Source organism: Polypterus senegalus, chromosome 14 (genome assembly GCF_016835505.1).
Source record: "Polypterus senegalus isolate Bchr_013 chromosome 14, ASM1683550v1, whole genome shotgun sequence".
NCBI classification, from domain to species: Eukaryota; Metazoa; Chordata; class Cladistia; order Polypteriformes; family Polypteridae; genus Polypterus; species Polypterus senegalus.
Window position 1 is genome coordinate 53882812 of NC_053167.1, and position 23075 is coordinate 53905886.

At 38.1% G+C, this 23075-nt stretch overlaps 1 protein-coding gene across 6 annotated transcripts in view; it reads left to right on the plus strand.

Moving 5' to 3' along the window:
* Positions 1-23075, plus strand: part of ncoa3 (nuclear receptor coactivator 3) — a 273711-nt gene that overhangs the window by 59675 nt on the left and 190961 nt on the right. For 4 of the 6 annotated variants that reach the window (XM_039734693.1, XM_039734687.1, XM_039734686.1 and 1 more), the window contains exon 2: positions 11671-11722. The exons of the other annotated variants lie outside the window; for them this stretch is intronic. The gene's annotated coding sequence lies outside the window, so the exon portion shown is untranslated. The remainder of the gene's footprint in view (positions 1-11670; positions 11723-23075) is intronic. 6 annotated transcript variants of the gene reach the window in all.

Below are 23075 nucleotides of genomic sequence, written 5' to 3' on the forward strand. Positions count from 1 at the left end.
ATCAAATAAGACAAAAGCAAAACAAGTGAAAATCACTAATTCGTTATACTAACCCATAAACATTCTTGTTTATTTTTATTACTGTATCCTAGGAAGGGAAACACAAAAGCAATACATTTTTGTGAGATTCAGCCATTTTAGGTGCTATTGGCAGTACACATCACCTTACTGCTCGTCTTCCTCCTTTGTTACCTTTCATCCCCAGAGGTGTGGTTTCCTTTAGTTTTTCATTCTTGAAAAATCCTTGCTTGAATCTATCATATTTGGCATTTTTGAAAATTAATGCTCAGGTGCAAAATGCTGTTTCGTTTCTATTCTGTAAACAACTACACAATTGCTGGAAGAAATGTTGAAAATCACAACCCAGAACTACCTGATCATATTATTGGCCTGAATAGATTTCTACCAACAAAAAACAAGTGAAAATTAGTAATTGGTTATACTCACCCATAAACATTCTTAGTTTTTTTTTATTACTGTATCCTCAGGAGCGATTCAGCATACACTGTAAATATTGATAATTGATTTGTGGCACTTAAGTCTGTTTCATTTCTCTATTGCATAATTTGCCCTTTTAATTTATCCAGTATATATATATATATATATATATATATATATATATATATATATATATATATATATATATATATATAAAAATTCACTGAGGGCACGCAAGCAAGACAGAGCCCCGCCCGCCAACTCTAAAACCATGGGATATGCTCGACAGAGCCCCGCCCGCCAACTCTAACCCTCCTACCGCATCATGGGATACACACGACAGAGCCATGCACGCCAACTGTAACCATCCTCCCGAGTCCAGCGTCGCTCTCGAGGCATGCAACAACTCACCAAACACAGCCTCAGTCACTTTCGTCTGTGCAAAGTCCACATGCACCTCTGAGCCACATTAACTTTACACCGCACGCAAGACAGAGAGCCACGATCGCCAGCTCACAGAGCCCTGCCCGCCAACTGAAACTAAGGGCAAGCAAGACAGAGAACGCCCGCCAACTCACAGAGCCCCGTCCACCAACTCTTAAGACCATGGGATATGCACGACAGAGCCCCGCCTGCCATCTCTAATCCTACTTCTGCCTCCACCGTCGCTCTCGATCAAACAGTAATAATTAGCAAGAAACAAAGATAACTGGCACTAACAGTGCAAAATTCACAATTGGCATGCCAGTTTGAAAAGATAAGTTTTGAGGGTAGGTTTAAAATGTGCTATTGAATCGAGCTGACGCATATGAGAGAGAGAAGAGAATTCCCGCGTTTAGGAGCACTATGATAGATGCTCGAGCTCCCATAGCACAGAGTTTGATGTGTAGTACAGAAAGTACAGCTGCAGATGAGAATCAGAGTGAGCGAGACAAGTGTCAGTCTGTAGGAGATCAGTGAGGTTGTGGAGAGCTTTAAATGTTAAGAGCGGTATTCTGTAGTTAACAGGGAGCCAGTGAGGTTGAGAGAGAATAGGTGTAGTATGTTCCGTGGATTTAAAACAGCAGGTTATTATCCTGGCAGCAGAATTTTGAATAAATTGTAAGCGATGGATAAGTTTTTGTGGGATGACAGAATAGCACTACAGTAATTTATACAAGAGTTGACTTGGGCATTAACCAGTACTTAGTACTGTGTTGCGTAAGAACAGGACAAAGTCGAGAAATGTTTTGGAGATGGAAGAAAGCAGTCCGAGAAATGTTACTTATACGGGAGGAATTATTTAATAATAATAATAATTATTATTATTTAATAATTGCCATTATTAGTATATAAATGGATATAAATAATTGCATGTAAACGATTCGCCAAAGTCTGTTGTATGTAATCGATACCGTTTTAAACGTTATTGTATTTTCATCAGAAAACCCGGTTTCCACATCTACCTGTATTAGTTTAAATGGCACTTTTACCACTCGCAGTAGGGCAGATGTGCTGACTTACCGTGACGATTGGGCAACACGGTGAATGTGGCGTCTATCTATATATGTCTGTGTTTTCCGTAGCCTGCTACAGGAAGGTACTCTCTCGACCATTGCCATTGGTTTCGCACCTTGCTATTTTCGTTATACTGCGACAGTGGTTTCCTAAGCCTTTGTTATACTGAATTTCTTTCTCACCGTTTTCTGTTCCTTTTCTTACATCGCCGTATGCTACAGCGGGCTTCGGCTAGTTTTTTTTAATTGTGTCTCCTCATGACACACTACAAAAAGTGTGTAATTCTGAGTATTTAGCTTTTTCAGAAATCTAAGGCTTTCATTAAAATAATGTAGTGTATTCATTTCAAATGTATTAGTGTGTAAACATTACAATGAAACTCTTATGTGCATGCTTCAGCATGCCACATATTGTGACTCCCACTCCATAGGCTATATAAATGTAGGAAGACAATTTAATGGGTGTAAATGAGCCCCTGCAAAAGTACTTCACCCCATGGGTTCTGCTGTTCATGATTTCAATTAGGTAAAAGTATGTATGTATATATATATATATATATATATATATATATATATATATATATATATATATATATATATATATATAAATAAATATAAATAAATTCACTAAGGCAAGACAACCATGGAAAGCGGCGTGGATTCACTGAGCCGCAGACAAGTAAGACACCGATGGTGCACGCAGGAAGGAGCCACGCCCACCAACGACGATAACTTGCAGAGCCATGCCCACTAACTCAGACGCGACGACACAGAAGAAACGGCGTCATTTATATTCCTCTGTCGTAGAGGCCGCATGCACCTGCACGTTGACTGTTCATAGAGGCATGTTTCTCGCGGAGGTAAATCGCCATATGCAGCGTGTAAAACGGTTTGCGAGGGGTATCCCGTGGGATCTTTAAAACAACCCTTTACAATTGAGGTTAAAACACAATGAAGTAAGCAGTCTTTAAAAAAACGAGTTTTCGGTTACAACGCACGACCGCGTGCACCATAGCAAACTGTTTTACACGCTACATACAGCAATTCGCATCCACGACAATGATGCGTCGTCTTAGATGCTCCTGCAGAAATACGGAAGACGTTTCCCTGCCCACTAACACTCCTTTTTCACCGGCCCACTTCTCGCTCTCTAGGCATTCACACTGCCTGCCCATGTGCCCGGACACAAAAACTCACCGACCACCCAGTTAGCCCCTTTCGTCTGTGCTAGGAGTCCACATGCACGTCTAAGCCACGTTGACTTTTCATTATTCTTTTCGGTTTCGACACCGACCACGTCCACCATGAAAAACCATGCGAAAGGAACAACGAAGCCCCGCCCAGAAACTCTACCCCTCCTCCCACGTGCTCAGGAACGCACCTCAGACCACTGCCCGCCAAATCAAACGGCTCATCAAACACATACTCACTCACTTTAGTCTGTGCTGCGGTCCAAACCCAGCTGTGAGCCACGTTGACTATTCTTTTGCCCTCCATGGCCTCACTTCAAATGTATTTCATGGAAACAATACTTCTTTCAATGTTATAGAAATTCCTGCTTCAGGTAACTGTTTTGTTCTGTCAGTCGGGTTTTTTTGGAGAAATGTCATTGACGAAACTGTTGCTCTCAAACTTCGTAACCTTTGTTTGCCAACATTGGGATAACTTCGGTGACGTGGTGTCCGTTCTTAGTCTCAGAGGCATTGTTATACAGTCTGCTCAACAATACGCTGATTACTTGAATATGTCCGGAGTCTATGGTGGCGAGGCAGAAATTGTGGCAATGTCCCAAATCCTTCCAGCTACTATCAGCATTTACTTCCAAGAACGTCCTCATGCCTCTCCTCGAGTTTACAATCTGGCCCAGCGTCTCTTCATATCCCTGCTCTTTAGCGTTCCTTTGGATCATGGGCATTACGAGGTTCTCATGCCTCTCAAATACCCACGTGATAACCTTCTGGTGACCTCTTTTGACTCTGTCGGTATGTGCACACAGCGTGCACACCCACTTGCTCGCCACACTAATGTGACGTCACCTGCCTACTCTCCTCTTCCTGAAAAACATTTAAAGACACCCTCCCCTGAACACGCGCATTCCACACAGGACTTTCAATACACCTTTTGTTCCAAAAGCTTTAGAGTGCACAGATATCTGAACGCACATTTGAATAAACACAACACTAACCGAATGATGCAATGTGAACATTGCCAACAATGCTTAGAGACAACTCGCGCTCTCAAAAAACACGAACTCATTCCACTCTCCCCTTCAATTGCACATTTTGTAACGAGGACTTCACAGGTGAGATGGATTTCCACAACCATATGCAGATCCATTCAACGCAAAGATTTGTATGCACAATTTGCGACAAGCACTTTAACGCACGCAGATAGATACCTTACTAACCATCTCAAAACACATTCCCTGATGAATTCTTTTCAGTGTCAACACTGCTCCAAAACCTTCACACGCCAGAAATATCTTAAAGCACATTTACACACCCACTCCACTGAACGAACGCATTCCAAAAATCTTTGAATGCACAATTTGTTCAAAAATGTTCCGAGTGCAGAGATTTCTCAACATGCATTTAAAAACACACTCCCCTGAACGAATTATGCAATGTGAACATTGCTAGCAATGCTTCGACACAACTCATTCCAATTCCCTTCATGCACAAACATCGCATTCACTTTTCTGCAGCTTTTCAAGAAGATACCGCCTTTCACGTCCAAGAACATAACATTGGCCTACCTACCTACCGCACCATGTGCTTCTTGCAATGCTCTTCATTGTCCAGCAGAGGTCAACAAATCCAGACATTACACTAAGTGTTGTCATGCCGGCAAGGTGTCTTTGCCACCGCTATCCAAGCCCCCTCTTTTATTGGGAGACCTCTTGATTTGGAAGAACCCGCTGTCCCAAAATTACTGTGATCATATCAGGGAATACAACTCTGCTTTAGCTTTCGCGTCAATGGGCGCACACATCGCTCAACCAAGGACCATATGCTTTCAGAATCCACGGTCAAATTTATCACCAGGTCTCTCCTTTATTTAACAATCCTGACACGGCACCACAATACGGTCAGCTATATATCTTCGATTCTGCTGAGGCTACCTGTCAACGTTTGCAAAAGGAATGTAATAGTGCTTGCAGTGACATTTTGTTGCTTCAACTAGACAACATGATACGCCAGGTTAATCCCTTCGCAAAGTCTTACATGCAAATGCATGACATTATCATTCACGGTTACTCTGTTACTGCTGTACAAATGGTGTTCATGGAAAATCCAGGTCTGGATATGAGAAGGTATAACGCCCCGTCCTGTCAAACTGATGTTGCTGCTTTGTAGGTGAAGACGGGGAACTTCCTGCACAACGCGACATTTGCATAAATCCAAGGGGAGATGCTTTCAAGCGTATCTTTGTTCTCAATATGAACTGTGATAGTTTTTCCACTGCTATTCCCTTTTGGAGATCCAGGCTGGCACATACAATTAACCCATGTTGAGTAAAAGCGAACCGCGAAAAGAACGCGAGTCACACAGCTCCAATTTTATGCTTTCAGGCTTGCCATGAAATCTTCATTTAGTGTCTTGCATTCCAGTGGCAAACTCTTCCAGCAATACATCGTCGACACCTCTGTCAGAACAGAAGGCGCGCGTCTACATTTCCTTCGCTCACATCAACAAAATTGGTCCGCCAGTTTTCAGTCACGGACGATTGTGTGTTGGTTCGTCCCGTGCATTGTTATAACGTTGCATTTCTTGCTGATTTATTACATTATCGATTTTTCAAATGTTAATTTTCTCCCTGTGCTTAAAAATCATTAAAAAACCGGCCTGATTATGCGGCGTATGGTACGCCGTGGGTTGGCTAGTATGTAAAAAATCAACCACTTTGGCATTTCAAAGTTTTTCACTTAGCTTCAAGTAACTAATATGCAGCAGACTCCATTTTCCATGTGCAGAGAAGACCGTAAAGAGTTTAGGGATCAAATTGTCGCGGAACAGCACAATCGTGGAAGACCTGACATGGTTTGAAAATATTGTCAATATATAGTACCTTTTTTGAAGCTGACATGCATCCAAGATTACACTAAGGCTGTACACAGAAGGAACAGTGCAACATTGAATATGAATGTATATGCAGTGACGCTTTTTAGGGGTAAAAAAGAATCATATAATTTTAAGTGTGTGTGCATCTGTCATTAAACCAGTGTATTTGTGTGTGATTCAGTATGTACCCTAGGACTGCATAAAAAAATGATTTGAGTTCACATGCTATAAGAAAAAAAATATATTATTGGAGTCCCCATGTGCTGGCACATGTTTTGAATCACATACAGGCATAGTAGTTTGTCATCGGATGATTTCAGGGCATACTGACAGCTCTGCCAAGTATCAGACACACTGCATGCTTTTGTGTAGAGCATCATTTGTTTTAAGCCATGGGAGATGTAGCCATTGATAAAACAGAATTCCAGAGACGTAAACAATGTAGTATGCAGTCTGAAGCTCCAGTGAGGCAGTGGATAATTGATCAATGTAAAGCTCCATCCACAAAGGCCTTGGTGAGTGGACAAGTCAACAGAAAACACATTCTTACCTCACAAAAATATTGCCAAGAGTCTGTGAGAAGTTATTTCCAGTAACTGTTTTCTTAAATCGGAACATTTGGTGCTTTAACGTGGATGTTACAGCAATGATTAAGGCTTTCATGTTTTACTCATGCCCCATTTTCATTTTAAAATCCAATAACAGATTTGGCATTTTTCCTTAAATGAATAACCAATTTTTTACTTTAGAACAGAGATGTCGAACTCCAGGCCTGGAGGGCTGCAGTGGCTGTAGGTTTTCATTCTATCCCTTTTCTTAATAAGTGACCAGTTTTTCACTGCTAATTAACTTATTTTTCCTTCATTATAATAGACCTGCATTTAATTATTCAGTCCTCCCGAATAGATTCTTTTCGTCATTAAATGACAGCCAAAATGAAATGAGGTTTGAAACAAGCTAACAGAGCAAACTCCAACCAGTTTCACTCCAACCAGTCCCTTAATGAGAAGCAGATTCTAACTATTAATTAAACCTGTTATGTAATTCTATGGCTTGTTGCTGCTCTTATTCTGCCACAGCAGACATTTCCAAAACTGATTTTCTGTTTTTTCAAAGAATACCGTCAAATTGTTTTGGTGATGTAAGAGATCAACTTTACTGAAACCTTCACCTTTTTTTTTATTTTCAGATATTGTGTGATGGGCCCAGGTTAATTGGTCATGCAGCAGCTTGTTTGGCTGCTAATTAGAAAAAGGAAACAATTAAGGGGCCTGAGTCAAGTTAATTAAACCTATGGCAAAACAAGTTAGTTTCCAGCAAAAACTGGTCACTAAGTAAGGAGACGGTTAGAATGAAAACCTGCAGTCACTGTGCCCCTCCCTGCTTTAGAACACCATTCCATGTGGTAAATTAATACATCCTGTGATTGAAAAGAAATAATTTAAACTTGAAAAATACCAAACTTAATGATCAGAAAGCTCTCCCAAAGAAGAAATTGAAGACACTGCAGTTTTTAACTTTCTGCATTGAAATGATGGGAAGCTTTTTATAAGTAGATAATTAATAAGGCTGTCTAGTGAGGCAAATAAAAAGATAAGTAGGTTTATGTGCTCTACATTAGCTTATGTGTTAGTTAAGCATTCAGTTTATCAATCATATAGTGACTTTCGTACCTCTCGATTCCTCTGCCTCCCTCTATACAGTACCTCGGGTCACTGGTTGTACCTTGAATGACAAAACAGCCGGTGTCTGTGTCTGGCCGTAATGTGATCTGTCATGCACAAGAGGGCTTCATTCTACAATATGTCATTTTCTAACCTACTTGGTCCAGACCAGGGTCAGGGGAGCCTGGAGCTTATCCCAGGTAGCATATGGTGCAAGGCAGGAACAAACCCTGGACAGGGCACCAGTCCATTGTAAGGTGAACAGTCACATACACACACATAAAACACACACTAGAGCCAGTTTAGCATTGCCAGTTCACCTAAACTGCATGTCTTTGAGCAGTGGGAGAAAACGTTTTTGGACACAGGGAGGACAAACAATCTTCATGCAGTAAGGACGTGAGATGTGAACCCCAGATTCCTTACTGCAAAGTAGCAGTGCTACCACTGCACCACCATGCCTCCTGCAATGTCCATTGAACAAAGGCAACAAGATTCTCAAAGAAATAGGGACATAAGGGCTGGAATGCCTAAATTTGAACAATAAGATACACAAAGAAAGAGTGACATAAGGTCTAAAATATTCAGAGGTTCCTAAATGCATGACGTGATTAAAACAGTTGGACTTACTGTTATGCCTGTTTTACTAAAGGGGTATTTTGCTGAACTACTACACTTATGTTTTTAACAGGACGACTTCTTCTTTTGGCTGCTTCCGTTAGGGGTTGCCACAGCTGATCATCTTTTTTCAGTATCTCTGCATCTTGCTCCGTTACACCTATCACCTTCATGTCCTCTCCCACCACATCCTTACGCCTTCCTCTTTTCATCTTGCCAGACAACTCTGCCCTTAACATCCTTCTCCCAATATACCCAGCAACTTTCTTCTATGACTTTGTCTCCATACCATCCAACTTGAGCTGACCCTCTGATGTACTTGTTAATAATCCTCTCTATCCTTGTCATAATCTGTACAATTCTTAACATCTTTAACTCTGCCACCTCCAGCTCTGTCTCCTGTTTTTTGGTCAGTGCCACCATCTCCAACCCATATAACATAGCCGGTGTCTCTACTGTCTTGTAGACCTTCCCTTTCACTCTTGATGGTACAATTATGTCACAAATCACTCCTGACACTCTTCTCCACCCTGCCTGCACTCTCATATTCACCTCTCTTCCACACTCCCGTTTCTCTGCCCTATTGATCCCAATTATTTAAACTGCTCCAACTTTGCCAGCTCTACTTCCTGCTTCCTCACCATTCCTCTGACCCCTCTCTCATTCAAACACATATATTCTGTCTTGTTCCTGCTGACCTTCATTCCTCTCTAGAGCAGTGTTTGCCAACTTTGGTCCTGGGGGCACACTGTGGCTGCAGGTTTTTGTTCCAACCAGCTTCTATTTTTAGTTGGACTCTTGGGCTAATTAACTAATGTGTTATTTCCCAAGTTCTGTGTTTTGGGAAATATATAGAAAACTAAGTTTGGTAAGGAAAAAAAGTATGTATGTATATGTGTGTACAGTAATCCCTCCTCGATCGCGGGGGTTGCGTTCCAGACCCAAACCGCGATAGGTGAAAATCCATGAAGTAGAAACCATATGTTTATGTATGGTTATTTTTATATATTTTAAGCCCTTATAAACTCTCCCACACTGTTAACATTATTAGAGCCCTCTAGACATGAAATAACACCCTTTAGTCAAACGTTTAAACTGTGCTTCATTACAAGACAGAGATGGCAGTTCTTTCTTACAATTAAAAGAATGCAAACATATCTTATCTTCAAAGGAGCACCGTGAAGAGCAGATAATGTCAGAGAGAGCGCTTGCTAAGAAAAGCAAATCATCAAAAAATCAATACGTGCTTTTAAGTATACAGAAGCACCACGATAAAGCGGCATTTTGTAGAGGAGCGTCCTATCTTCTAGGCAAACAGCCACTGTGTAAACAGCCCCCTCTGCTCACACCCCCTCCGTCAGGCCGAGAGAGTGAGAGAGACAGAGAGAAGCAAACAAAACAAGCGCCACACAGGAAGCATATCTTATGGCATTGAGGAGTTTTAGTTAATATGTAATACATGCTCTGATTTGGGTAGCTTCTAAGCCATCCGCCAATAGCGTCCCTTCTATGAAATCAACTGGGCAATCAAACTGAGGAAGCATGTAACCTAAATTAAAAGACCCATTGTCCGCAGAAAGCGGCGAACCAGCAAACAATCCGTGATATATATTTAGATGTGCTTACATTTAAAATCCGCGAAAGTCGAAGCGCGTTATAGCGAGGGATTACTGTATATACTGTATGTATTTATATGTGTATATACATATCTATACTAATAAAAGGTAAAGCCCTCACTCACTCACTCACTCACTCACTCATCACTAATTCTCCAACTTCCCGTGTAGGTAGAAGGCTGAAATTTGGCAGGCCCATTCCTTACAGCTTACTTACAAAAGTTGAGCAGGTTTCATTTTAAAATTCTACGCGTAACGGTCAACAACGTCCGCCATGTTCAACTTTCTTATTTACGGCCCCATCTTCACGAAATTTGGTAGGTGGCTTCCCTGAGCTAACCGAAACCAATGTACGTACTTATGTCGGTGGTATGACGCCACTGTCGGCCTCCATATTGAACTTTTCAACAGTCTTTGTTACTTATGGGCTCATCTTCAAGAAATTTGGTACATGGGTTCCCAACGCTAACTGAATCCTACTTGTGTACATATATATATCCATAACCTGCAGCTCGGTCGCCGCGTGAGGTGGCGTTGGGTCCCCTATCCCAACGCCTCCCACGTTGTTGGCTGCCTGCCTATATAAGGCCATCCGTCGCTCCGGTCTCTACATTCCCTTCCTTGCTTTGCCACGGGATTCACGTCTCCCTACTGATAACTACAGCCTTTTTGTTTAATCCACAGCTTCTCTGCTGTTTTATTGTTTGTTTATTACAATTATAGTTATTGTGTAGATATTTTACACTTACTTTACATTGCTCAGGTACCCATTTCCTTTATCATTCCAACCCCCATTACCATGTCTATCGAGATGATCATATTGCATGGCCATATCAGGCTCACTCTTGATATCCGGAGGAACATTCTGTCTTATGTATTTAATGACTGGGACAGGTTCAAGGTGTGGACTGATGACGGTACAGGAGATAATTATACTACACAGGAGCACTAGAAGAGTGAAATGCTTAAGCCTTTCACCTATGGTTCTGCATGTGAGTTGATGGCTGCCACTGAATTGTTCGGTTGTTGCTTTCAAGTGTACCGAAATGGCCAAATATTTTACACCTTTCGACAACCGCCAATGCCTCTTAAACATCTTAGATTCACAGGTGATGATTTCAGTAGTGCACACTTTGATGTTTATGAATGTTTAAACTCTCAAAAGCTGGATGTGATTTTATCGATGAAACTGGTTGTGTTCTTACAAACGCTTGACAGATGCTGAATGTCACTTCAACACAACAAATCCTGCAAATACTGTTGTAATTGAAACAAACCATGAAACTCAAACTGATTATGACAGCAGCAATCCAAGCTGTGAGATTTGAGACAAGATTACTGTTCACATGGCCAACTGTACGTTGCATCCTTAAGAGTAAGCTCAGCGCACAGCTTGGTCATGTTACAACTGGAGGGCTGAACTGACAACGTGGTATACAAAGAGATCCTTATCAAATAATTATTGGCATATTTTCCCTCAGTTTAAAAAGGTTACATTTTCTTCTTAATAAAAAATTTTAATGCAGTACTTCGCCGCTGCGAAGCGCGGGTATTTTGCTAGTTACTTTATATAATAAAGTTTTGACTTTATATATTCTGATGCCGGCACTTGCGGATTGGCACATTTACAAAACAAAAGACGCTTATGGAGAGGTGTGAAGGAATTTAAGGTGGGCTGGGATTATGAGTTTTTTCGTAAGCTTCAGGGATTCTAGTGTTAAGAAAACGGTAGGGGTCACTTAAGTTGCACTCATGCTGAATTTGAATTTTGTTTCAGATTTAAAGGACAATGCAGTAAATCAATAAGAATAATACAGAGTACTAATACGGTGAGTAGCTGTTTTATTTGTGATTTGGTACCCCATTTGCCTTTTGTATCAGTCAATTTTGACATAAACTGATAAATATGTGGTATAGGAATGGTAGACTATATGGCTTCCATTGAATTCCCTAGTTGTTAAAGATTACCAGCTGTTGCATAATTTCTCTAAATGACAAGTTCCATGTCACTAGACAGATCTTTGAATGGTCCGATATTGATGATTAAGAAAGCTGCTTCATTAATAATTGTAATTTGCTTTGTATCATTCTAAGTCATTGTAGCCTTGTGACAAAGAGCATTATTCTGTTCATTTCATTGCATCTGTGTGTAATCTACAGTTTAATCGCCAGCAGGTTGGTTACTTAGAATAAGGGGGATTTTACATTTCCTGGCTCTTGAGTTAGTATTAATCAGTAGGGGTGTCAATCAGGCCAAATATTTTAATAATTCCGTATTGTGTTTTGTAGCCCAATGTGTTTTTTTTTTTTTTTGTCCCTTTGCTATTAAATGTGGCTGCTATATATACCCTTTATATTACATGTTCTGCTTTCTGAGAAGTCTCTCTTTAGACTATTCTTGTTTGTTTGTATAATTATTGTAGCCTGTTGTATTCCATAAAAGAGATGTCTACAACCATTCTCAGATGTAATGTCTTTAGTAACACCCATTTCCTTCTGAATTAGTTATGTAGATAGCATTTTGTTGCTCCTTGTTGGGAAATTCATTTGCTCTAGGAGAACACAACACAGTTATAGTTAACACTTCCATTTTTTCACTATTACACAAATGCAAGACATATAATAATAGTAAACATTCTTAATGTACATTTTTGTAGCATCCTTAAGGAAATGTTATCCTTCTGTATACATGTCAGTTATGACCAGCTAGAGTGAAAACCGACACATTGAGAAGAGGCATTATAGTGTCTGACAGCTGATGGATTATGGACAGCATTAGTCATTTTAACTTTAAATTTCATCATGGTCCTCTTTTCTGCTGTGGTCTGTAGTCTGTTTAGGATCAATCTTGTAGTCACAGCAGCTTTCTTAAAAACACTTTTGTAATGGAATGGTAACCAGTCCAGAATGGATTCCTGACTAAGAGTCTACTCACACTTGGCACGTTTATTCTCTACTGCGCCCAAGCGAGATTGTCCCTCCTCCCTACTCCCCCGCTGGCTTGTACTCGCACTATGCTTAAGGTTCTGGGCCCTTGCATGCTTTCGCCATGACTATGTGACTTCGTGTAAAATCAAAACTTGATCCGATCACAGTGTGACAGGATGCACTTCAAAGTATTTTTACTTATTTTGTGGTTGTCTTGAAGTCGTGTAGGACAGGATAACGTTCTGCTCTATTCCTGATTTATTGAATGTGCAGTGCAGCATTTTGCTGTTAGTGAGTGAAGAGCTGAATATGATGCAGCGTTACTCAGATATATTTAAATTAGATGCAAGTCATACAGCCAATGGCCTATAATCTCTTTGAAAAATCAGAAATATGAGGAGGCCTCTTTGTTTTCAAGGGTTTTTTGCTTTTGCCCTTCCAGTTGGGACCTGTGTTATTTCACATGGACTTAACATGAGAATAATCCTTTTACAATTTTATATATTTGTGCCTTGCAAAGCTTCTTCTTGTTCTTGGAATCAAAATATCTGCTAAATACTACTAACTACTCATGTATTATACTCTTTTTTTTTTTTTTTTTTTTCCCCCATTGCTTAATTTTATAATTTATATTTGTATCTTGTAATTGGTCAGTGATTTTTATAAAGTTAAGTTTTATAATAGAAAAAAATGTCTAAATTCAAATGCCATTTCTTTGTTTAAATATTATAAAATATGTATTTATTTGTTAAAAACATTGGCTTGTTGCTTTCCACATATTTGATATCTTGTATTTAAACATGAAAGTACCATTTGGGTGGTGGGATGTATTATGCATTTGTCAAAACGGCTCTTAAACTCAAACATGGAAGACAGACATCACTAATTAGACCTTTACTACAGTCATTTTGCTAATGTTCATTCTTTAGAGTTGCAGTTATCGCCATTTCTAAATATGAAAAAATTGCTACCTCTGCTACAGTTGGATTTACAGCCTATATTTAGGCTATAAATAGCTGCTCCACTGGTCTATAAACTATAATTTACAAAGAAAGTTGTAATTTTTTGTGTTTTTATTGTGCATTGCTTAACGAAGCTTTAAATTACAGTTAAGGTGGGGTTCAGGACTTTGGGAAGTGTTCTGTACATTTAAAAACATGTAAAGGGCCTTTTTTAATAAACTGAGGAAAAAAAACTGTGGCAAAAGAGAAGTAAAAAAACAGTATATAATCTTTTAAAATGTAGTTAAAGTATACATTAATGTTGTTAATGTTTTTGTAAACCAAAATTGTAAATAAAATAGTGAATACATTTATAATGACGTTTACATAGCATTATGTGTAATTTTTTTTTTTTAGTTTTGTTCTGAACAAATACTAGCAACAGGAAAAAGTAGATCTTCCTAAGCTGTAGTACAAGCATACTTGGCATTCTATTCCTTTTCTGAGTGTTTTTGATTTCTACAAAAGTAGCCATTTATCAATTTTCTTCATTTGACTTATTTGATTGTGTAGTTTTAGATTTGCGCACTTAATGTATGTGATGATATTGTATTTTTAAAATAGGAAATGTTCAAAGCTACTGCTAACAGATGATGGTTATTTGACTGTGCTCTGTTACAGACCTGTTTAATTGAAGTCTAATTGACTTTCTGACAGCTGTTTTTTATTTTTATTTTTTTTAAAGTTAATTTGAACCTTTGCAATTCAGTATTGAGTCAACCTGTACATATGTAATAAATAAAAGCTCTGTAAAATGTGTGAAACCTATTAAAAATTGGTAATCGTGGGGGTGTATCTCTCTGACCTTCCTATGTTGTGTTGGACTTACTACACTCAAGGAGTTATTCTGCAACGCAAGCAAGCTAGCTAGCTAAAAATCCTAATCTTTACATTTTTCATAGTATAACATGTATTTTCTCGTCATTCTTGGCTTAGCACAAATCATAACAGTAATGATTAAAAATTGTGGTGTTATTTTTTCAACTTTTTCAACAAATAAGAAAATGGTGGCCAAATAGAGATGCGAGGGTTTGATCTTGAAGGTGATGGTTATATGATCATTATCTAGTGTACAAGTCAAGTCCTTTTTAAATGCAGATTCATGCCACATACAGTAATTTATGTATTAGGTGCATTTTTAATAGGAAAGAGTTTCTCAACAAAGCAAATCATCAGTATGAGGGGTTTTTAAATGTAAGGAAATCGACACCTGAAAACCACACGTAATGTCTCTATCAGACAGCATTTCCACTGCCATAAGCAACCAGGTAGTGACTGGCTAAACCCATTTGCTGTTTTATTTTCCATTCCCAGTTGTTTTCATATGTTTCTAGAACTGACAGTAAAATGTTTGCTACTTTGAAACACTTGATGCAAAAACTATCTGCATAAGTGGAAATATCAGGACTGTGGTAGTGTTGTGGTCACTGAGTGTTTCTTCATATGTCACCATGCAGTCTGTATATGAAAGTAATGTTTATATTTGACATTATTTTAGAACATTTAATTTAATTACTTGAATTAGTTTTGCTTTGTGTAGTAAATGGTTTGAATCAAACAATTTCTAAAATGTATTGGACCATAGACAAAATACAGAACCTTTTTTTCATTTGTTGCTCCTAAATCGAGGATTGATGAACAGCCATCAAGCTTTAAAAATAAAATAGTGCTGGAAAGATTTAAGTAATGATGCATTTGGTTGAAAATTCACTGTGCTTTGTCTGTTGAATTCTTGGATATATCATAATGGAGAATCACAAAACTGATATTCCTTGGTTACTATAGTCCAGAGGAGGTGCCTTTGGGCTTTTCAAATTAAATTTAATATGGCTATGATATTTTTTTGAGCTGCATGTTTACAAAATGTCTGAAGCTTTCACAGGAAAGCAGATATGGATTAGCTTATCCTCTTGCCTTTAAGTTTTATGCTGTGGCCTGGCATCTTGAAAACTGTGCAGGTTTCATGTTGTGTTCATTTATTGTGCATCTATACTAATAAAAGGCTAAGCCCTGACTGACTGACTGACTGGCTCACTCATCACTAATTTTCCAACTTCAAGTGTAGTTAGAAGGCTGAAATTTGGCAGGCTCATTCCTTACAGGTTACCTACAAAAGTTAAGCAGATTTAATTTCGAAATTCATAATGGTCATAACTGAATCCTACTTAAGTACATATATACGGCCATAGCCTGCAGCTCGGTCGTTGTGCGAGGCGGAGTTGCGTCCCCCATCACGCCTCCCACGTAGTTGGCTGCCTGGCTATATTGCGTCCCCCATACACACGCCTCCCACATAATTGAGTGCCTGCCCATATAAGGCCGTCCGTCAGCAGCAATCCAATAGACACGCTGCCGCTACGAGGCGTTTGTCATGCCTAAGACGAATACGATATTCGCGAGATACAAGTTTAATGAGAAGACGCAAGATATAAACAAGACTTTTGATCACTTTGTAATGGAGTTAAAATTGCTGGTGAAGGACTGTGCTTATGCAAACGAAGATGAGATGGTCAGGGATAGAATAGTGTTTGGCACAAACTCAGCTAAAGTGCGAGAGAAACTTAAGTGCCGGGTCTGAGATAGCATTAAATAAAGTCGTGGACATCGCAAGATCGCACAAGATAGCACAAGCACAGATGAGAACCTTCAATGCATGTACTCCGAGCGGCTGAACAAGCCTTTGTATACATATCAATATGAAAGCAAGGTTTAAAGCTTAAGTTTAAGTTCATAAACCCGCTGCCGCTAAATATTCGCAGGCAAATCTACAACTTAATACCGGGAATTTCTGTTAAACATTTTGGAGTCCGATTTGGGTAGTGGACACTTCGATGAATGAAACCTGTTATCTTTACAACGGTTGACAAACATGGAATGTAACTTCAACACAACACATCCTCCAAATACGAACCTGATTGAAATAAATAATGATAATCAAATCCTTGATGTCAGCAACACTCATAACAGTCACAAAACAATTACATTGAAAATCATGTAACGTTATTTTTAAAATGTTTCCTTTTCTTTTTCATAACTTCTTTAACACTCTACTTCTCCGCTGCGAAGCGCGGGTATTTTGCTAGTCATTATGTAATTGTATCATTTTAATTTTTGAATTAGTACGTGGCTCTGGCAGTGCTAAAATAATTTCCCATTATAGAATTGTTTTTTTTTTAAAGCGAATGATCCCCTAAAACAACACAAACTAACATAACTTCATTCAAAACATTTGACACTCTTTCTTCTCTTCTGGAAGTGAACTTGTTCATAAAATGAATATTTATAACTAGAGCATAATCATTTTAACTTTTCTAAAGAAAGTTACATTCTAGTTTACATTGCAGGTAATTTTCAGTTTTGTGTAACTTGATGTAGTCATAATTATGAAGAAAAATAAAACGAATAAATGTAAACCATATATAATTACAAATATAGTATAAGACAAAAAAATGCAACTGAAACATAATGGTAAAATGAAGGACATTAGGTTGGTTCAAAAATATATATGCTTAATTAGATACTATACAGGATTGTTTTAAATTCTACTTTACATGCAAGAAGTCTAAAATCTGTAATTGGCATATGAGTGATAATTGATACTGTATATCTGAATTTCAACTTACAAAGACAATATATGTACTTTAGACAAAAGAGAATGAGTCAAGACATTGAACCTTGGTAGAGAAACTATGTTTAACAACAGAGTATTATTTTTGGATATTTGCACACAAAATGATAATGGATTTTATAAACATTAAACTAAACCAATCTAATTTACAGTACATGTTACTGTACTATAGGCATTCCAAAAGTTGGACAACTGAAATTTTACATAATGGCTGACTTTTGTTTTTTATAATTTTAATGATCTTTGTAACTCAAATACTATTAAATAAAAATTCAGTTTAAAATACAGTCAGCACAACATACCAAGTATCATATTTAAAATCAGATTTTGCCATTTAGTACTCTACACTCGGCTTTGAAAGAATGGTAGAGACATTTATGAGATAGTTACTCATTTATGTTAAACCATCACTGGAAAGTATGGTAAGTGCTTTTTTTTTTTTTTGACAGAAATTCTGACTTTAGTTTTAGGATAAGTTGTATAATTAGTTTTTCTCTAAAACTTTAAGGTAGATTATAAATTGGTCTGTACTGTTTAATGTTTGGACTTAATTCTTGTAATGAAGATGTAGAGCCAGCTACATTGAACCAATCAAACATTATGCCATTGAATAATGGTTTATTAATCCACAAGTTCCACAAACTTTCTAGAGCTGGGGTTCCCACACTTTTTCGGCTTGCGAGCTACTTTTAAAATTACCAGGTCGAAATCATCTACCTACATTAAAAATGCTATACATACTGAATATACTTTATACATGAAATATATATTGTTGTACCTTGCATAACTGAATACCTTTATGGCACAATAACAATTCAATACATTTATGGTCACTGTAGTATTTGGATTTAATAATCTTCATGTGGGAAAAGGTTGACTCGCAATTATAAGTAGAGCCGAATAATGTAGTCAACGAGGTAGCTCTTGGAAGGACTTCTTATGCTTAATGATCAAGTGACTCACCCGGAACGATGCTTCGATGTGTTTGCTTTTGCTTTTGAATTCAGCTGAGTGAAAAATGACGGCTGTCTGATTAACTGCGATTTTAGTTCCCTCTCCTTTCTCTTTCTCAGATCACTTTTCGGAAGGAAGTCAGTTTCGTTTTATTGACAGATCAGACAAACGCACTTCGATTGTGACCTTGTGAGAAACAAAAAATCCTTTTCCAATTCCATACCCAGCCCATACCCTCCCCAAACAATAATTTTTTTTTAAATCCCTTCTTTAGTCGATATAAATAGGAAAGCTAACTTGATCAGAGCCGGAGTTTTGCAGTAGCTCGCACGTTTGATCGTGCATGCAGGATGACCAGTGTGTTAGAAGGCAAGAAATCTCAGACTGGCTGCCCTATATGTCAATCAAGTGGCAAATGCCATAGGGAGGATATATAATAGACTAATGTTCAAAAACTTTTTTTTTAATGCAATGCGATCTACCTGGACTACCTTTTCTATCTACCGGTCAATCGCAATCAACGTCTTGGGCACCCCTGATGTAGAGGAAAGATAATAGATTTTGTTAATTGCATTTGGAAACTGACTGATGTGTAATCTAGTTTATTTTTGAAGAAATTCGTAAAGTCATTGTTACAAATATTAAGTGCAATTTATGTGAGCCAGTTTAGATTTTGTATTGTTGGGGTAATTGTTCTTGACTAAACTCAAGAGTTAGTAATATTGTCATTTATTTGTCTGTGATAGAAATCATATCGTACCTAGTTGAAAGCTTTTTTTTATATAAACTTGATTCCTATGGTCCATTCAAACTGATAATACTGAAACTTTTTTTTAAATCTGTTTACAATTTAATGTACAACTTATTATACCAAGGTTTACGTTGTTAAATAATTTACTTTTTGGAATGTATGTTTTTATTAATTCAGAATTCACTTCTTATCAACACAAACGCTATTTCCTATTTAAGTATAATGCTGAAATTTGTCAGGATGGTACAGTATATCTAGAGCAGTAGGTATACACTAAGAGAGGACATTTCAATACAGTAATCCCTCCTCGATTGCAGGGGTTGTGTTCCAGACCCCCCCACGATAGGTGAAAATCCGCGAAGTAGAAACCATATGTTTGTATGGTTATTTTTATATATTTTAAGCCCTTATAAACTCTCCCACACTGTTTATAAATATTTCCTGCACAGTTATACACCATAATCCCTTTGTATTCTCTTAGATATTAGGTAAGATTCATTGAAATTGTGTATATAAACACAATGTTTATATACAGTAAATCCTAAATATTGTTTTAAAGATATCGAGTGTCTCCGATATCACATATGTTACAGCCATTACGATAGACAGGCCACCAACAATAAATACGTACAATGCAAGAAAAATTGTATCCAGTAAATGTGTGTACAGTGACACTAAATGTGCGTACATGTACTAAGTACTGTAAGTAGAAAATTAATTATGGTTACCAACAATGACTTGTCCGATAACAATGAGTTTAATTTTACTGCATAACAAAGGAGAGCGTTACAGCCCTTATAAAGGAACCTCTTCAGGCGATTGTTTAGCACTGCCGTTGTTCTTCTTCTGGCAGTCTTCAATCCAATCCCTAAAGCAGATTCCATCCAGACTACTGCCTTATTACATCCACTTACAACTCGTTTTGCACCCTGGTTAAAAGGACACTGCGGCCGTAGATCTTCTATTCCTTTCCTACTTTTTAAATAAAAAGAATCGTAGCCTCATTGATGCTGTAATAGCGTCCTCAAGTGGTGTAGCTTTTCCCTTCCTTCAACAAATCCAAAACGTTTACCTTTTCGGCAATCGTTAACATCTTCCGTTGGCACTTGGGCACGGCCCCTGAAGCAGTAGCAGATCCTTTTGGAGCCATCATGAAGGGCTTGACTATGCACAAAGATAAACACAAAAGAGCACAAAAGTTAACTCTTTACACAGCGAAACACGTTAATGTTGAATGAGCGAGACAAGACTTCTTGGTTAACACTGCATTCAGCACGCAGGAACTTAACTGCGTGCTCTGATTGGTTAGCTTCTCAGTCATCCGCCAATAGCGTTTGTTGTATGAAATCAACTGGGCAAATCAACTGAGGAAGCATGTACAGGAAATAAAAAGACACATTGTCCGCAGAACTCGCGAAGCAGCAAAAAATCCGCGTTATATATTTAGTTATACTTGCATGTAAAATCCATGATAGAGTGAAGCCGTGAAAGTCGAAGCACGATATAGCGAGGGATTACTGTATACCAATATTTTAGAAGAAGAAATAAAAACACAAAAGATAAGTAAATACCCCAAAATCTCAAAAATGCCTTGATGTATTTTAGGAAAATTTGGAGACATTGTCAAAAACAAAATTAGTCAACACTTTATTTGATATTTTTCTTTAGTAATGCTCTACCAAGTGAGACTTTCTAATTTATTGTGGTCCCTGTTTCGGCACAGTGCTAAAGGCCATCTCCTGGAGAAATAGGAGTTGCCAGTGTAAGCCGCCTGTAGAAGCAAAATGCAAGGAACAAAACTGGGCTGAGCTCAAAAACGAGGCATTTACCAAGTGGTTACCAGGTGTTCTGGCTCTGAGTGTCGTCAACCACTTAAGGTTAACAATTCTGTCTTGGGTTGGGTTACAGCACTTATCTTGGACCAGTGTTTCTAAGTGTTTCTCGCCTTAGTGACGTGAGTTTTTCTTTTGATGTTCCTGTAAGACCCACATACCCCATTTGAAGTGCAGTTAGAAACTGGGGAACACTATAGCACAGAGTGGATGGGGCCTGGGGGCTTGTGTGTATCACAGGTGACAATAAATCAGAGGTAAACTGTTCACATTGTTTTTTCAGTGCTTAGTGCTGAGTTTTTGTGAAAGCCAACACTGTTGTCCAAATGCACATTCATTAAGTTAATTAATTTCAGATAAAGAATCATTGCTAAGTGCTTTTTGAAGTAAAAAAAAAAAAACCCAAATAGACATTTAATGTAGTGAAAATCTTGCAGGTGGTAGCTTTAAATCTCTCTGGATGAAAATAACCCCTTCCAACTATATTCTGAAACCGGGACCTAGAATACAGGTTGGTACATGGTATGTTTTACTAATTCTATTTTCTTTTGCATTAATTTCTTTTTTAACAATATAGTTGATATCCCCCCTAATCCACTGGTGTTTGGTTCCATGACGCCTCACAAATACCAACATCCACAGGTACTAATTTAGCCTATATAAAATAAAATTAAACTGTAATATTTACATATAAAATAAGTTCATCCTCCTGTATACTTTAGATCCTCTCCAGATAACTTATACTGTAATACCTAATGCAATCTAAATGCTGCCTAAATAGTTATACAGTACTGTTTTTTAGGGAATAATGAGAAAATAACAGTCTGTACATTTTCAGTGCAGATGCATTCATGGGTTTCCTAACTATATAGTACAGCAAAGTAACATTTTCTTTCTTTTACCTATTATAGATCGAACATTTGATGACCTGAATGAGAAATACATAGGATTTTTAAAGTAAAAGTACATATAGAAAATACATTTATATTTGCTCTATTTATAATTGTTTCTGATGAGTGACCCTAAAAAGAAATGTTTGTCGTCTTCAGTGTCGTTTCTGCCGTGACAATCAGATATTTAGTGGCTCCACACACTCCCAGCTGATTTGTCCCTTTATGACCTCATGCATGCTGTGTAGGTCCAACTCACTACATGCGCCAGTGGAAAACTAATTGCCATATTGTTATCCTGGCTCTCGAAACAGACTCTAGCCCAGAGTCCAAATTTGAGCCTCTCTTGGGGCCTGGAGACGGACTGTACTAGCCCAGAGATGTGATCAAATTGCTCTCTAAATGCGGCATCTTGATCCCCTGGACTTAGGGATGCTCCGATCAGGTTTTTTAAGGCCAATTCCAATCACAGATTTCATGTTACTTGATTGGCGGATACCGGTTCAAATTTTTTTTTTTCTTTATCCCTTGAAGAAAGTTTTTGCAATAATCTCATGACAAATAGAAGTCTTACGTTAGTGTATTTTTATAATTAAACTGTAGACCACAGGTGTTAATCATTCATTTTATATTAACAGAATTAAATTGTGTAGGCTTATTGTTCATTGACCAGAAAATACATACAATTTCTTTAAAATACTTTAATTAAATATGTACAAAATATTTTTCCATAATACATATAGCATTAAAGAAAACAAAATACTTCTCATAATTAAAAGCTGTCATATTGTTTTGTTTTTTTTCTGTAATGTATCCATCTGAAACATGGCTCAATTAAAAACGTAGTTTTCACTATTTCTCTAAGAACAATTTGTGTGTGTATTGTGGGGTACAGCCCGGACACTGACAGGTAGACATAATGTTTTTACACCACACACGTTTATTTACACTATAATATTTACAAAGGTGAGCACAACCCAGTGCCGCAGCACCAATCACCCCTTTAAGTCCGGGCCTTCACATTATGCCTTTCACTGTCTCTGGTCTGCCTCCACTCCTCTCCTCCGAGCTCTGTCCTCTTCCACCCGACTCCAGCCCTGAATGAAGGGAGGCGGCCCCTTATATAATCACCCGGATGTGCTCCAGGTGTTTCCTGGCAATCTTCCACCGATACACCCCAGTGTGGAGGAAGTGCCAG